Raw genomic sequence first — 18,751 nt, 5'->3', positions numbered from 1 at the left:
AATCTCTTGAATTTATTATTAAGAACAATTGGCAGCTTGTTTGTTCCGTCAAGGTTTAAAAAGATTCCACTAATATGATAAACGTCCTTAATTGTTTTCTTTTACCAGGTTGAACCTTTTCCTTTAACTACCTAAACTCAATAGTACTTCTGAAAATCTTAACTTATTTTTTGCCCGCTAACTACTAAGGTCATTGCCGGTGTTAACCTTATTACCTACGCGCGCGCTGTGTGTGTGTGTTGATTAGTGACCGTTAGTCGATGATTATTCGGAAATCGTGAGATGCGGTCTGGTGTTATGTGTTTTCAGAAAAACATTTCTTATTGTCTTATTACATACTTTCAATTAATTAATCTTTATTTAAAGTATTGGTTGAAATGAAAAAGTTAGTGTCACGAGGGGGATTCGAACCCACGACCTTCGGCTAAATACGCCGCTGCTCTACCATTTGAGCTATCGTGACTTCCATCCACTCGGACACCAACTTCCCATCTCAACCTACCTTTCAAATTTTCTCTCCTTTTTGCCACGGCGTATTTAGTCGAAGGTGGTGGGTTCGAATTCTGCACGTGACACTAACTTTTTCATTTCAACCAATACCTTACATAAAGATTAATTAATTGAAAAAAGTTATTCCGTCAATCAGACCACGAAATATAATGGACTTATTACATACATTTATGGTCAATTTGTCATATACTACAAACATTAATTAATGTAGGTGTAGTGTTTGTATTTCAATAAAATGAGTTAAGTGACGCTAGAGGGTGACTCAGGTACAGGTTTGGGGATTATTGTTTTGCGGCGCAGTGGTTCTTACCTACTGCGTCAATTGAATCCGAAGCTTCGATTTGTAAAGACATTTGTTTAAGAAACTTGGATTTGAACTGCTTTTATTAGTCACCTTGAGGAAACTATTTCAATACGAAGAAATGATGTGGTTAGAACCTAATAAGGTAGAGCGTATGGACTTGTATATGATCCCGTGCAAAAGTCAGCGACACAAATGACCTGACCCTGGCATCAGCCCCTGGGCATTCGGGACATAAAGGCAATGAAAGGGTGATGTGTACAAAATATGAGCAAAATGAATTCTCCTGGCCCCGAACCCTATTGTGGCAAAGCACCTTGCCACAAAAAAGGATAAAATGGATCTTTAATGAGTCCAAAATCTGGTAGAACATACCCCAGGCATGAGGCATGCGAACAGATTGATCCTTCCTTAGAAAGGAACTACTGGAGAGTAACCGCAACAATACCAGGATTCTGGTTGGACTCTTCAATACCAGGATTCTGGTTGGACTCTTGACAGGGAACTGCCGGACATATGCACCGGTTAGGAGTACAGTCGGAAGAAACACTGTGCAGATTCTGCCAGGAAGAAGAGGAGACTGTAGAACACGCTTTATGTTTCTGTGAGGTTCTATGTAGGTGCAGATTCTTGCAAATAGGAGAGGAAAAACAGCAAGTAAGATCCATCTGCCGCTGGCAAGACTATGGAGGTTGATTAACAACATGAAGCTAATCAGTGAAAATTAGAGGAGCACAATAGATCTACACAGGTGGAGGTGCAGAAGGCCACTACTTTTATCCCTATCCCCTTGAACCTAATAAATGGTTCTAGGGGATAGGGATGGTAGACTTATATGAAATACCAAACGATCATTTGAAGTCATAGAAGAGCCAAAAGGCCCGTTATCACAATTTCACCGGAAAAAAAGTAGTTTTAAAAACTGAAAAAAAGATAAAATTTAGCAGTTTACTGGGGAAAAAACTCGATGAGAAATTATGTTTTTCTTGATAGAGAATTTAATTTCAAATGTTGTTTACCCCTTCAGGGAGCTGAAATTGAAATTTGGCCGAGGTGGGAAAAACGTGAAAAGAGTTAGGGTTCAACTGAGTACATTCTCATTCTTGGTTTGAGGGCTCCCATTACCGTCACGACCCATAGTGAAAACCGTCACTAATCCTAAATCCCATCGGAAAATTACTCCGAACGTTCCTTGTAGTTTTGCTCTAAAAGACTATATTTTCCCCTTCTAGCAAGTGTTCTATGCATGTCGATAACGATTGTTCTTCCTTCTCTCACAGATGTTTGTTCATTAGAAATGTTTTATGTGCATACACGGCGTTCTATTTGCCAAATGGCCAACGTTGGCGATTAATTTGATTGAACATTATTGTTTAATTGATTTTTCTTCAATTCAACATGGCACCTAATTAAAGACTTCATTAACTAATTTTAGTCGAATTTCATCTCGCCCATTCATCACCTATTCAATTAGATTATTTTACTAAATTGACTAAAATAACTTGTGCATCATGTTTGAAGTATAAGTAGAGCAGAATGTTTTTTGTTGAACAAATGATTAGGCAAAAACATAGTAACTTTTGATGTCAACATAACTTTAGACATAACCTCAAAAAACCTATAGCCTCCTTTCTGATCCCTTTAAATCAAATAACCTTTCTTCCCAGTCTCTTATATAGATTCAACGTGTATGATACTCAAACCTAGAAATATAAATACATCTCCCAACCTCCTTCAGACCATTAGAGGAACGACTATCCTAAAACGGATCCTTGGTTACCAGACCACTACAAAATAAATCAGTACCTCCGCGTGGTCAAAAGATGTCATTTCTACGTTCATTTAATAGGGTGAATTCTTCGAAGTTGCGCAAGTCTTCTAGCACCTTTGCTTGTCGCTGCTTCTCTATCAATGTCTGCTCTTTCCTTATACCATCTTACCGGAGTTTGAGGTTCATAAGATAGCGGCATAACTCTTTATCAAATAGAAAACTGACAATTCTATTCTTGCTGATGAGTGATGATTCAATTCTCTTCTTGTGTACCATTTCTGTCAAACTCTTCTTTAAATTGCACCATTGAAAAGTAAATAATAATCTCCTCTCTTCTGCAAACTAGATGCACTCCTAAGAAATGTCCCTAGACGTCTACAAACTTGAATCCTCATTTTTGAATTTTGAGTCTTCTGATAAGACATCACAACACCCTTCCAAGGGTATGAAAACAATGTCAAATATATCACTAGATAGAACTTTGGGGTTGTACTAAATGTATCAACATACAACTAATCCATGCATACAAATCCAAAATCCTCAGGGAAAATCTTAACCCTATCTTTTATTCATGCCAATAAAACCTTAATATACCGTACCCTTTGTACAATCCAATGTACCAAGATTTGTAATGATCTTTCAGTGTTCTTAATACACTCATGCCTAGGCTGGGGTATGTTCCACCAGATTTTGGACTCATTAATTCTGTCGGAAAAAATGTCTTTTTTTTCTGTAATGTGTTCTTAGCCTTTTTACTCAGCAGTGTTTAATTGCTTCTAGAGAAAACTAGAGTACTGCGTAAGTTTAAAGTCAGTTCAGTCTTCGGATTCATCCCGAGGACACAGAACCCTTCCCTCTATCCGTTATTGACCTGTCAGTATACCATTAGAAATTGGACGGTAGCTTTTCCACTCTAATTCTGTTCCTTTTGTTAAAAATGTTGGTTTTTCTCTTTTCCGCTTTAAAATAAAAGTGGGTAGTTGCAATATTAAATAAAACAAATAATAAATAGATAATTCATTTATTAGTCAATTCAGTAGTCATTCACTACGGCTAGGCTACGAATGTAAGAATTTAATTTTGATCCCTTCCCCGTTAAACCATAAAACTGGAAATAAACTTTTTGCGAAAGAAGCTGATTTTATATCGTCCTGGGATTGAGAGCAAGCTTTCAGCAAAGCTGGCCTCATTATAAGTCAGTGCTGTCAGGACTGGGCTACATACACAGACCGTTAGACGTTCTTTGGGTGGCTGGTACCGTTGAGCCGACTGCTTCCCAATGGGACCAGTCCTGAATCGGTTCCATTCTCTTGACCGACTATATCAGGGAATGTAATTCAGCAGCTTTACTGACAATAAAAGACAAGACATTTTTCTCATGCAAATGACGCACATATTTTCGAGTTCTTCCTTTTTCAAAGCGGTCGTGCGACTTTCATAGACCCTAGACGAAATAATGACCAGTTTCCGACCGAAGTCTAGAAATTGCTCGAATTATTCGTGAAATTGAACTGGGATAATGATCGGTTAATTTTTTGTTCGCGTAATATGAGACAAAGTGTTAACCAGAATTGAAAAAAAAGTTACGCATGTTATTAGTGGAATGAAATTTGCTCTTTTTTTTCTATGCTAGAAATTTAAATTTTCCAAACATCCATCTTTACAGAATATTGTGGCTAATGGTGTATTATTTGTCTGTTTCAGGTATTCATCAAATTTATTCTCCATGAGGCTGTAAATGTGAGTTTTACCATTTCCTCAGTTTCAGTTTCTTTTGCGTCATCCCAGTCCCAATTTAGGACCTTTACCTGATACCTTTTTGTCACTAGTGATATCTCTATTTCAAATCACGATCAGTAATTTTTGGTCCAATTTCAATCTGATGGGGGGGGGTTCCATGAAGCGTGATTCCGTAAGGGACACTTTCACCGGTCCATCACGACATTCTCTTGGGCAATTGTGCTTCTCCAATCATTTTGTTTTTCGTTTCTATTTTATCAACTGTTTCCTGTTGGAATTTCTGTTAGGAATAATAACATCAAATCTTTCCTCGGAGATTTAATTTAAATAGTTGAAAGCCAAAAAATGCCATTGGAAATCTTTTATAGATCTGGGTTTATGTAATAATTGATGGGATAAAAATAATTCAATTTTTTTAACAATATCTAACACAATTAATCAAATATTCGCTCAAAAATAAAAATACACACAATATAAATACGTATTAAAGGTGTTACGTATGTTAAATGGAGAGAATTTTGTTATGCAAGCATGTCATTTTGGAAGTAATGGCAAATTCGTGTTGAGTTTATTAGCCAGTGTCTCAGTGTGCTATTTGTCTGCCTTCAGGATATACTTAAGGTTTTTATCTCAACCAATACCTTTCGTAAAGATTAACTAATTGAAAAGACTTTATTCGCTCCACCACGAACTTTAATGGATTTATAATTAAAATGAAGTGTGTCTTCACTAAAGCTCTCCGTGGCCATTTCATTTGTCGCTGAGAATCGAATAGATTACACGATATTTGAAAAATTGCAAATAGGAGGGAAAATTCGAATGGTTGGGTTGAGATGGCAAGTTGATGTCCGAGTGGATCGAAGTCACGACAGCGCAAGTAGTAGAGCAGCGGCGTATTTAGCCGAAGGTCGTGGGTTCGAATCCCGCTCGTGACACTGACTTTTTCTTATCTCAACCAATACCTTTCATAATGATTAATTACTTGAAAAGAAGTTATTCGGTCAATACGAACTCTAATGGACTTAAGGTTAATCTTTGGATTGTTTAGAAATCGATGTATAACATACATCGTAGATCGTAATATTTTAACAACAAAATGAAATATTTACTTACAAAAATTACATTTAACTATGGACAACAAATATGTGAATTCCTTATTTATGTTTTGTAGATTTATCGATCAACTTATGCAGATAATGTTCTCTTGATTGTTATCAGTGATATGGTCAAATAAAATATTTTTAATTTTAAATCTTCTCCTAGCTTTAGGAGCTTTATTGTACTTTCTTCAGGGCTCTACAAAAGGATATATGATACATTTTAATTTTGGTCAATATAACATCAAACATATATAAGAATATGACACACATATTTGTACTTAATGAATGTCATGTTCTTATATATATTTGATATTAAATTGGCCAAAATTAAAATGTATAATTCTTTTGTAGAGACCTGAAAAAGGTACAATAATGTTCAGAAAGCTAGGCGAAGATTTAAAATTAAAAATATTTTATTTGACCACATCCCTCATAACAACAAAGAGAACATTCCTTAATTATGTTCTTCGTAATTTTTAGAATTTTTAAAATTAAATAATAGATTTTAATTAAATTCTTTTCAATGAAATATTTTGCCCCTCTTCAATTCTGCTACTATTACCTAGCATTACTACTACTTGGAAAAAAAGGATCTTCGATGAGGTCACAACGTAACGACGATTTTTAAAGTTTTTGCCGAGATTTCGAAGATTATATCATCATCAGGGCCTATTTATTAGAAAATATCGCAGTTAGAATATGTTATATCATTTATAAAAAAATAAATTTACAAAAACAACTGCGATATTTTATAATAAATAGACCCTGATAATGAAAGCTCGGCAAAAACTTTAAGAATTGTCGTTCTGTTGTGACCTCATCGAAGATACTTTAGTTGTCCAACAGCAGGTCGATACATCATCCCATCTTTAATTACTACTACTATTACTGTAGTACCATAATTAAAATCGTTATTCAATTTGTGTTATTATCTCGAGTGAAACTAGCCTTGATGGATAATATAGAACAGTAGGAAAATAGAAAAAGAATTCAGCAGTAAAGAGAAAGGTATCGCACCATTACGGATATTACAGTTGATATAATTAGCTATAAATGTCGTACAGGACAGCAGTGTGGTACTTGATAACGACCAAGTTTAACGATGTATTTTGTGTGTCTACCGGCGGTCTTTGATGGGATTAATTACTTAACTAGTCGGGTGAGTTGGGGGCGAGATTTCACGGCACGCCATCGCCCTAGTCCGTCACTTCCACTCCATGTTCTACTTTCACTCTCCTTGGGAGGAACACGTGTTTTCTGCCGACGGTGGCCTGGTTCTCCAACCCATGAAGCAAATTGTTCACAGCGGTTACACAACGGGGAAAACGTTATTCAGAATTTCGGAAAATCGGGCGGGTACAGCTGGCGCCCACGTCCTCCCACGCTGCAGCTAGGTCATTTTAACCTTATATTGATCGTTACTGACATGGCAGTTTACATCAAATATAACCATTATGTTTTGAAAGGCTTCTTTAAAATTCTATCCGCTACACAAACAACTTGTAGCCTCTTTATTTGAGAAAACGTACTTATTCATCAAAAATCTATTGGCTGTTTCTGTCTGTTTCCTTAACGAAGGCATTTGCAATAACCTATGTTTTATGTATACAACCTACTAAACCAGCCGCCCGTTGAAATCAGTTTTATAATCTATTTGTTTCTCCAATTAGTGCGCTTACATAAGTAAAGACATGATATGACCCACGATCCAAAATATTTGATAGACTTAAAATCACATCACATCAAATATGGAATTTTCGCTGGATGGCAATTATTGCATCACCCGTGGTAAGAAAGTGTAAATCTACATAATCACTGTCGAGTTCAAAACAAAGATGTGTGAAACAGGTTATGTAAAAACGCTTTGTGGTCTAATAAAATATTAGGCTGAATTTGAAAATTATACTGGTCTCTTCATAAATCATTAAGAGGAATTCTTCAATGGTTGTTCGATCTGGATCGATCTTACGAAATATTGTAATTAATTCTTGCCTTATTTGCCGTTGTTTTTTACTTTACTTACTATATTAACTATTCAACATTAATGCTGGTTGTAAAATAAAGTTCTTGAGGTGTGAGGAACCTTATACCTTTCTAGTCTTATACTCTTCTACAACCAAAATGACCAGAAAAGAACAAGCGAAATATGATAGTTTTTAAATTACTTATTGGCAATTAAAGATTTGATACGTTATATATTGAAGGAAATTTGTTGTTTGTATGAACTGGAATCAATGCACGGTTAAAATATTTTTCGACAGCCGATCCACTCGGACATCAACTTCATATCTCAACCCCACCTTTTGAGTTTTCCCTCCTTTTTGCCATTTTTCAAATGTCGTGTAATCGGATTGGATTCTCGGATCTCTCCATGGCCATTTCATTTATCGCCGAGAATCCAATCCGATTGCACGACATTTAAAAAACCTTAGTTGATAGAATATTTAAATTCAAAATAATTAAAAAAATAAAAATCAAAATACGAAAATACTGTAATCCCTTACCATGGATTATCCAGCCCGGAGGACCAAAATATTTTGAGCAGAGTGGCTTATGTGCTGTAAAAAGCTATTATATATTGGTCTTTGATAAAACTCCGTTTGCCCTTAACAATTTTCAGTGAATGAATTTTTCTTTCAAGGTGAATATTTAAATACTTCCGTTAGATATGGAAAAAATTAATCAACGCTCAAGTTTGTACGTTTTTGTTTGTTGAAATGATTCAACATTGAGATTTTTAACTCATTGGAGGTAGTTTTAGTATTTGTAAAGTGAAGGGATGATTCCAGTCAGAAACGATTGACCTATTTTTGTGATCTTCGATTCCCTTACCGGATATGAACCGCAGCCACGGTTTGAACTGTTCTGTACTATGTAATCAATTGTTTATTTTTAGCGAGTGCATTGTCCGAACTGCTATCAAAAATCATCTGTACCAACGTAGATTAGATTGGTAAACAAAAGCAATTCGGAATGTATAAAACAAGGTGGACGGGCAGAAAAAAGACCATTCTGTTTCGTTGAACCCGTATCCCAACAACACCCGCCCACCGACGGGTCAATTCCCCAATGACGGCATTCGGGCTTCAGCTTATGAATAATAGAAATCTTAACAATCGGATGAAGGCCGGTTTCTAAAATATCAAAACTTTCTAATTGAACTTCAATTGGCTATATTATAATTAGAATCTTCGAAAATTATATCGAAAAGGATTGTCCAAAAAGGCAAAAATGTGACGTAGCTTTGTAATATGAAAAACCTGAGCCTCCTGAAGTTTGTTCAGGACGTAATAAGACCCCAAATTATCCTATGGCTCACTAATATGGTGGACCAAAGCTCAACAAAAATAACCTACCCAAATTGAGGCAGCATGCAAAGACTGGCACTTTAAACACAGTAGATTTAAACTCTCTACAAAAANTATATATATAATAAAAAGCACCATATGCATATTGAACAAATTACAAAACTGTGTAGTTGAGAGCGCAAATGTTTAGCAGTTTTTGTTTGTTTCTCTTACAAATTAATCGGATCCCGTATTATTTTTGTAATTGATGTGCTTTTGTTTAATGAAACGAAGACAGTTTAAAAAAAATGATTCCTTTGTTTGTGTATTAATTTTCAAACAAAATCGCGGGTTTAACTTTAGTATACAAAAGTCGGATTTTACTTCTGTGTCAGTTGGGCGCCTGCCTAAAATCCCGTTCATGTGTGATTCTCAATTTATTGGAAAACAAACTGAAAAATGCATTCAGTCCTATTCCCTGCGGAAAATGAAAAGTTCGATGTAGAAGGAAGTGGTCAAATTTTTCTGAATTCAGCGCCCCGTCTCGCTCCGAAAAGCGCAGCTGCCTGTTTCGAAACTTACCTATTGCAACTTGACTTCTGAAGTGTTTCCCAAATTACGACGTTTAAATATTCACTCAGCGTTTCTTGCCTTTGTGTCTTTAAATTGCTTAATTGTCTAGGCCACAGAGGCCAGTTTTTGCGCAGTTGTGAGTGATAAGTTAAATTACCTCAATATGTGTTTAAAAAAAACTCTTTCATTATACTACGATATATGAGATCCTCGAGTAAAACCCTATCAAGGTGACCAGTTAACATTAGCATTTAGAAATATTTATGTTTGTACCTACTTGCGCAATTTATAAAGTTATTTGTGCATGAGAACAATTTTTAGCCAATTAGCCAATTTTTTAGTTCAAGCATCCAAGGAAAAATGGCCTGTATGAAAAATTAACTATTTATTTGACAGCGTTTATTGTTGATGTTATCCTACCCGGCCACTTTTAATAGCATATTTGATGTTTGTCTTTGTTGTTAGAACATAAATCATATTTGAGAAAATAAAAACTACAGTTTAAATTAAAATTCGCTATAATTTGGATAATCAAAAGTTTTATACGGTGGCACTTGTTTATGTAGTCATACGAAATTTTGGATATTGTAAACATAAAAATTTTACATCGTGAACAACACTCATTTCTAAAAACTGATCAAGTGCAAGTAGATCGACTATTAATTTTACGTTGGCTACATTATTATTTTTATTAATGAATCCCCGCCCCGAGGAATATCGAGTACTCTGGGATGAGTACATGAATTCTGGAGAACGAAAGAAACTTATTAGCGAGAATGGAGTGTGTTCATTCACACGAGGATTAGCGAGTACTCAGGGAGAGTGAATGGCTTCTATGTTATGTCGGGTATTGTGTTTATATTAATTTATTGGAATGAATGTAATTTATTAGCGTGAATGAAATGGGTTGTTTAATCCTGCTCCGAGGAATATCAGGTACTCAGGGGGAGTGAATGTGACCAGGTTTCTATGCTGTATCTGTTCTTGTGTTTATGTTAGTTTATTGGAATGAAAGTGATTTATTAGCGTGAAAGGAAATAGTTGTTCAACCCCGCTCCGAGGAATATCAGTACTCAGGGGGAGTGAATGTGACGTGTGGAGTGTAAAAGTAACTTATTAGCGAGAATGGAGTGGGTTCAACCCTTCCCCGAGGAATAGCGAGTACTGAGGGAGAGTGAATGGCTTCTATGTTATGTGAAGTATTGTGTTTATATTAATTTATTGGAATGACTGTAATTTATTAGCGTGAATAGAAGGGGTCGTTTAATCCTGCTCCGAGGAATATCAGGTACTCAGGGGGAGTGAATGTGATGGGCTTCTATGCTGTATCTGTTCTTGTGTTTATGTTAGTTTATTGGAATGAAAGTAATTTATTAGCGTGAAAGAAAATGGTTGTTCAACCATGCACCGCGGAATATCTAGTATTCGAGGAAGTGAATGTGGCCTGACTTTTATGTTGTATCGATTATTGTGTTTATGTTATTTTATTGGTATGAATGTAATTTATTAGCGTGAATGGAAGGTGTTGTTTAACCCCGCTCCGAGGAATATCAGGTATTCAGGGGGAGTGAATGTGACGTGTGGAGGGTAAGAGTAAGTTGTTAGCGAGAAGGAGTGAGTTCAACCCCGCCCCGAGGAATATCGAGTATTTTGGGGATGAACATGTGACCAGACTTCTCTGATTGTGATGATGTACGTATTGTATATAGCAACCTGAGGTACAAATGAAAGATTAACATTTTAGGATGGACGTTAATTTACGTATAAAATCAAAGAGTTAGAAATAGATCGAGACGCACAAATGGCTGCAGGATAAAAAATAAGCGTGAAAAACCAGGAAAAGAAGGATAAACACGCAGAGGGCCGGCGATGACCTTGTTTGTCCACCTCTAAACTTCCCACATTATTATTGTTATTAATTATTCACTTAATACTACCCGTCAGTGTCTAATTGTAAGATAAATTTTGAACTAACATCAAAATGAAAGACGAACGGCTTGGTCATGTTTAATCTGTGTGTGATGTGTGAGATGTGCTAACTTTCGCAGAGTAGGCGTTGTTAGGGAACTGTTTTATTCTTGCATGGTGATTATTTTTCTAGCAAATCTTGTGATTACAGTTGAGACTTCAAGGATTTTCAAGTTATTGTGTAGGTACGATGTTTCGTAAGATTTTATCTTGATCTTTGGATTTGCGCCATTTAAAAAAAATCTCTCTCTCAATTATTCTGCAGTAAATCCAGGCATATTATTATATCTGGTTATATATTAGTTTTTGATTTGTAGTGGAATCGGTTTCGGTCGTTTGGGTCTGCCTAACTTCCCTGTTCTTTCCTAGGTAGGCCGGGTTTTGTGTCGTTATTCAACTACCATCCAAAAAATGGCTGTTTCTTCCATTTCCGATTAGTGAAGTTTAAACAATTTTTAGTTTGACAAAGTTGATTTGTCTTTTGTTCTGTACACATTCGTATGGATTTGGATGTTTGTTGCTCTCTTAGAGACGTGGCGATTCCACTTCCTACCAAACTGACGTAGTGTTTGCAAAGTTTAGCCAACATTAATCACAATTAAGCTAGATTTTGCATAAAATATAGTAACTGGTGTTTCATCAAAGAATGTGTACACAATAGACTCTTCCTTTTTCTATATTACTTGTTAGTTTGATTAATGGAGGAGATAGAATAAGCAGCACTCCTTACCATAAGGTTGTAAATAGCTAAATTTAATTGTAACATTGAAAAATAATTATCGTTTTAAATTTAAGAAAGATAGCTTAAGTAACACTTACGCTGGCCGTAAATTCACGCCGCAAGTGTTTCGTGATATGTCTATCGATTGGTTTACGGAGGAGGCACGGATATCTGTCACGAGTTACCCCCTTCGTTGAGTCACGTTCCTGAGGGCACGTGTCTGCGATTTTGGGCACCCCTTTTCAAATTCTTTTAGACATTTTTTTTTGTGTGTAGCATGAAAGCTGAACAGAAAGTTTCAGATTGAGCTTAAAAGAAATGGCCGATCAAATTATTATTTTTTATGAGAGCAAGTGAAAAATCTTTTCTTAAAGTCGACGGGACCAGTCAAGGGAGCAGCAGTTGTAACACTTTTACAGGCATCATGATTTTCATAAATTATCCATTTATTTGACCCATCTTTTTTCTCTTTTTTTAACAAAAGGTGATGCTGAATTAGATGAATGAAAATTTTTCTACGACTAGATAATACATTGAACAGTAATTGGAAAAAGACTATTCAAATAAGGATATTTGATTTATTCATTTAGTAAAAAACAGTTGAAAACTAAATTTAAACCTGTGAAAAGGAGCTGGTTTGCAAGGAATTTCATCAATCTGCCTGAATCATACTGTTTTCTCGTCCAAATTTTTATGAAATAGGTAGGTATGTAAGAAAAAAAAGAATGAATGAAGAGGGGCATATAGACAGCCAAAGGCATACAGATAGATAACTAGATACTTCTATCAATATTCTATTGCAATGAATACTTTCAAAAATATAAAATTATAAATTTACTTTTGGCGAAATTAAATGCAGTAACTGGAAATGTAGGCGACACAATAAATTACCTTGACCCAACTCCCGTTATTTAACCGTGCAAAAATGTGCTGTAATCACAAGGCTCAGAAAATCAAAGAACTTTTAAGTAAAAAAAAAATGAACGTAAATGTTGGGTTAATAAACAAAATAGTATAAAAGTTTCATATCTGAAGTATATATAATATTAAGATTATTTACAAAAATTAATTTGGATATCCTAATACGCGTAATACGATACATGTCTATTTTATAAGTGTAGCAAACTACATAGTTCATCGACAATTTTTACAGTTTCTCCAGCCAAGTTATGATGCTTTATGATTTAACGATAACTAACTCTCTCTCTTTTCTTTTTCCTATTGCTATACCTGTATCTCAGGGCCTCGTCAATTGTGCATAAAAAAACAGCAGAAACAAATAAACAGAAACAAGATAAGTCTGGTTAGCATTCACACTACCTTAGAATACTCTATATTCATATATACTCTATATTCATCGGAGTAATAGGGGATATGCTCCCCATTCGCGCTAATAAATTACATTTACGCACTGGATTTTATTCATACTACCCAAGGGTTCTCGATATTCGGGTCAATTGGGTATATTCATGCATACTAATAAATTACCTTCATTCCAATAAATCAACATAAACAAATATCTTATGAAAGGTATTGGTTGAGATAAAAAAGTAAGTGTCACGAGCGGGATTCGAACCCACGAACTTCGGCTAAATAAGCCTCTACTCTGACACTCGAGCTGTCGTGACTTCGATCGGATACCAGGCTCCCACCTCAACCTCACCTCCCGAATTTTCCCTCCTTTTTGCCATTTTTCAAATGTCGTGTAATCTATTTGATTCTCGGCGACAAATGTGCTTTCGTGAAGATATACTTCAGTTTAATTATTAAATCCATTACAGTTCGTGGTCCGATTCGCCATTAACATTTTTCAATTAATTAATATTTTATGAAAGGTATTGGTTGAGATAAAAAAGTCGAAGTCACGATAGCTCAAGTGGTAGAGTAGCGGCGTATTTAGCCGAAGGTCGTGGGTTCGAATCCCGCTGGTGACACTGACTTTTTTTAATCTCAACCAATACCTTTCATAAAATATTGGTCAATCGGACCACGAACTGTAATGGATATAATAAACAAATAAATTCATTCGTTCTAATAATTACATATATATACTCGAAGGTGCGAAGGTACAAATCTGTATAATTAAAAATATTCATGGACCTGATATATTTGATCAGCGGTTTATGCCTGCTGCCTAGGCATCGCGTGGGTCATTCGGGATATTTCCTTCTTTGCTGACTTAGTTCTTTGCAGTTTATTATTATGTGGTGTACCAAGGTAAGCTATCCACACAACAGGCACAGATATGCCTTAGATTCTGTTACTAGATCTGAAATTGACGACTTGTTAGTCGTGTTAGGTGTATGATGAAGAACTCGTCTGAGAATTTAAACAATTAATACCCACTTGCAGTAATTTCCTAGTATTCAATTATTTAGAGTTTAATTAATATGATTTAAATTATGACATTTCTTCTTGAGATATGCCGACCGATGATCCTAGACTTTATTCTTTTTTATTATTTGTATAGTCTTTAGTCTTTTTTGTGTAGAATTTCGTCTTTTTTGTATAGTATTTCCGTTTTAATCTGACAGACGAGTTAAGAATTCTCACAATTTTCAGTGGTTGCGTTGTGTCATTTTGTCAGTCGTATCTTTCAAAATGGCACGTAAAGCCTCAGTGAGGATGGGCAGGCAAAATAATAAGATTTATTTTCAAATCTATTCCTAATATTTTAAATTGACGGATAATGTTTTGTAACCTCTGCACAATTTCCATGATTGCGGCAATAGAATTTCGTTGAATGGAAGAAGATGCTGCCGCTGGAACGGGAGGGCTTGATGAAATTATGCCAAGAGCCCTTACCTTGACCCAGGTCCCGTTCTTTAGTTGTGAAAAGAGGTTGAGTAATACAAGGCTCAAGGAAATAAAAAGGCATTTCAGTAATATACGCAAGCGTGTATAAAGATACGAAATGCCGCTTATGTCGCAAAGTTCAAAAACATGTTTGGCGTTTTATTTGCCCAGTTCTCATTTGATGCTTACCGGATTTCTGGGTCAATTTTTTTTTTTAATTCCTTCAATACATTTATCTTATTAAATTTGATTTATGTTATTATTCTTTAAATGTTAAAATTCTCATAACTATCAGTTGCCTCCATTGTGCAACAACCGTACCAAAGCAATATATGATACAGAAAATTAGTTAATAAGCCGCCAGCTATTCACTTACAAAAAAAAAATTAAAATAAAATAAATTCTTTTTACAATAATTAATTGCGAACAAACGATAAAGCGGGTAAGGTTCATGAAAATATTTGGAACATAACTAATTAAAAACTTTTCAATTATGAGATAAAAAAATCAGTGTCACAAGCGGGATTCGAACTCACGACCTTCGGCTAGATACGCCGCTACTCGACTACTTGAGCTATCGTGACTTCGATCCACTTGTACACTAACTTCCCATCTCAACCCCACCTTTTGAATTTTCCCTCCTTTTGGCCATTTTTCAAATGTCGTGTAATCTATTTGGCGACAAATGAAATGGTCACGGAGAGCTTTAGTGACGATATACTTCATTTAACTTATTAAATTCACCAGTTTTCGTAGTCCGCTTGACCAATTAATATTTTTCAATTAATTAAGGTTTTTAGTTGAGATAAATTACAAATAGCTCAAGTGGTAGAGTAGCGGCGTATCTAGCCGAAGGTCGTGGGTTCAAATCCCGCTCGTGACACTGACTTTTTATCTCAACTAAAAACCTTAATCAATTGAAAAATGTTAATTGGTCAAGCGGACCACGAAAACTAGTCGAATTAAGGATAACATCAAAGAAATGAATGCTAAATTTTTTATTAAAAATGTAATGAGTGAAAATTTAGTAATATTTTAATAATTGTAAAGAAAAAATAATTCAGACCATATTAAGAACTTAAAACTAAGTGTGTGTTTGGTTTTTGTAGTCCAGTTTTCCCAACATTTAAATCAGCATTTGAATTTTCCCTCCTTTTTGACATTTTTCTTTCAAAAGGTGGGTTTGAGATGGGAAGTTAGTGTCCGAGTGGGTCGAAGTCACGATAGCTCAAGTGGTAGAGCAGCGGCGTATTTAGCCGAAGGTCGTGGGTTCGAATCCCGCTTGTGACACTGACTTTTTATCCCAACCAAAACCTTAATTAACTGAAAAGAATTTATTTAGTCAAGCGGACCACGAAACCTAATAAAAAACCTTTCAAAAGAATCGTTTCATTGAAGAATGATTATAGCTGACAGATTGTATGTTCAGCAATAATTAAAACTCAAACGTGTTTCGAACAAAATTAAACAGTTATTTAAATTTTAGAAAGTCAACTCAACAGCGCCAAAAATCTATTGCTATACCGTTACAAAAACCTTAAAAAATTAAAATTTATATCATGCACAAAAGAAAACCTCGTAACAGGTAATACGAGTAGAATTAAACCTGGTATCACAAGCATTAATTGCAGACAACAGAAATAAAACAATAGTATAAAAAACCTCTACAACATTAACATATATGGTGAAAACGACAGCTCGAAAGAGGATATTTAATAGACCAAATTCAGGCAGATAGGAAAAGAATAGAGAATCTTGAAAAAACGAATACACATACTGACAGAGAAATAAAGATCAAATACAGGTAGAATATGGAGAAATATAGTATATTATATGAGATTAATTTGGAAAAAGTTTTGTAAAATGGTTTTAACCTTCCAAAGGTGTAGTTAGATGTTACGACCTATCTATGACCTAAATTACTTTACTTTTATATAGAGAAAACAACGATAATTTAGAGAAATCAACGAAAAATTGGGCCGGGTCGGCAGAGAAGTTCTCAGGGATCAAGCACTGTCGATAGATGGCCCTCGGAGGTCCTCACCCGATTATGGTCATGCGAGTTTGACGCTTACTTTTGGACCAAAGCCCGCCTGCTTGCCTGGTGTGTAGAGAAAGTTTGCTCGATGTGCCCACCTAAATGAAGGGTGCGATTCCTTGACTCTGTATAGAGAGCGTGTAGGATTGCTACCCATATGAGAATCATGCTTGAGGCCGGAGCGAGTATTTGGGTCCCCTGTTCTGATTTTTGGAAGAAACAGGGTTGTTTTAATGTATGCATGATAGTTTTGTGTCCCTGCTGAAAAAAAACTCAAATCAAATGCAATTGATACGCATCGTTTAGTTCATAAACGGTACATTCGATGATTTGGAAAATCTATAAAGTAAACTTGCCTTTACAGTATAAATATTAATGTTAGCTTTATTTGTTATTCTCTTATGAAAAATAAGACTTACCCTATTAAATGTTCGAAATCTCACAGTTTCAGAAAAATTGCTTTTCTGCGTTGGTTAAGCTGTAACCGTCGCCGATAATCGGGCCCTCCAGACACAACATCAAGGCGGTTCTTCATCAAAAATCGACCTGATGTTGCGTCGGACGCCTCGATTCAGTCCTAGAAACGTACCAAATGATTTTTGAAAAATGGCCGTTTATGGCAGAGATCTCGGCGTCTACTCCCTTCTTTATCTCTGCCGATTAAGATAAAAGATTCCGTGGGCTCGCGACACTTCTTTTACGACGCAATAAAGCTAGTGCTATGAATATTTTTTCTTTATATCACTGTCCGGAAAGAAACTGTGCGGTACAATAGTGAAGTCAAGCTTACGAAATTTTATGACGGTTCTGTTTGTAAAATATATTTCGTTCATCATCGTTTCGTCCGGTGGTTTGCCTTGAATTACGGAATCAGTCGTTTGTCCAAAATAGATGTCCACAATTTTAGAAACTTAATAAAATTGCTAGTAGCGGCATGTCGCTGTACAGAAAATAATCGAGTTTTGAAGTATATATCTATTGAAAACAAAAACCATACGATAACATGTTTTATATAATTATTTTTTCTTAAAATACATATAATTAACCTATAATATTAGTAATAATCTTTATGTAAGGTATTGGTTGAAATGAAAAAGTTAGTGTCACGAGTGGGATTCGAACCCACGACATTCGGCTCAATACGCCGCTGCTCTAACCACTTGACTTCGATCCACTCGGACATTGAAAAATGGCAAAAAGGAGGGAAAATTCGAGAAGGTTGTAGGTTGAGATGGGGAATTGGTGTCCGAGTGGATCGAAGTCACGATAGCTCAAGTGGTTAGAGCAGCGGAGTATTGAGCCGAAGGTCGTGGGTTCGAATCCCGCTTATGACACTAACATTTCTTTTCAACCAATACCTTACATAAAGATTAATTAATTGAAAGAATTTATTTGATCAATCAGATCACGAAATATAATGGATTTAATAAGTAAAACGAACTATATCTTCACTAAAAGCTCTAAGTAGCCATTTCAATTCTCGCTAAGAATCGAATCCTGATTACATGACATTTGAAAAATGGCAAAAAGGAGGGAAAATTCGTAAGGTTTTTGGTTTAGGGGGGGAATTGGGGATCAATCGGACCACGAAATATAATGGATTTAATAAGTAAAACGAACTATATCTTCACTAAAAGCTCTAAGTAGCCATTTCAATTCTCGCTAAGAATCGAATCCTGATTACATGACATTTGAAAAATGGCAAAAAGGAGGGAAAATTCGTAAGGTTTTTGGTTTAGGTGGGGAATTGGGGATCAATCGGACCACGAAATGTAATGGATTAGTGATAATAAATATTAAATAATAGTTACAAAAAAGAAATAATTTCACTATTGCATTATCAATAATAGTACTAGAGGGGCCTCGGTGGCCGCAACAGTTCAGGCGTTGATACGGCGCTCATCATTGTAAGGTAAAGGTCCCGTGTTCGAATCCAGCGGCCCTGC

The 18,751-nt window shown here is 35.6% G+C and overlaps 2 protein-coding genes across 4 annotated transcripts in view; one reads left to right on the top strand and one right to left on the bottom strand.

The window, feature by feature from the left end:
* LOC106668417 ((11Z)-hexadec-11-enoyl-CoA conjugase-like) overlaps positions 1-17,597 on the bottom strand; it is a 77,744-nt gene extending 60,147 nt beyond the window's left edge. Inside the window, exon 1 of the mRNA XM_014397133.2 lies at positions 17,225-17,597. The gene's annotated coding sequence lies outside the window, so the exon portion shown is untranslated. The remainder of the gene's footprint in view (positions 1-17,224) is intronic.
* LOC106668413 (solute carrier organic anion transporter family member 5A1) overlaps positions 1-18,751 on the top strand; it is a 136,008-nt gene that overhangs the window by 16,468 nt on the left and 100,789 nt on the right. The gene's annotated exons all lie outside the window — the stretch shown is intronic.

This window comes from Cimex lectularius, unplaced genomic scaffold (assembly GCF_000648675.2).
Source record: "Cimex lectularius strain Harlan isolate CLEC.00 unplaced genomic scaffold, Clec_2.1 scaffold36, whole genome shotgun sequence".
NCBI lineage: Eukaryota > Metazoa > Arthropoda > Insecta > Hemiptera > Cimicidae > Cimex > Cimex lectularius.
This window is presented reverse-complemented; position numbering and strand designations above follow the sequence as displayed.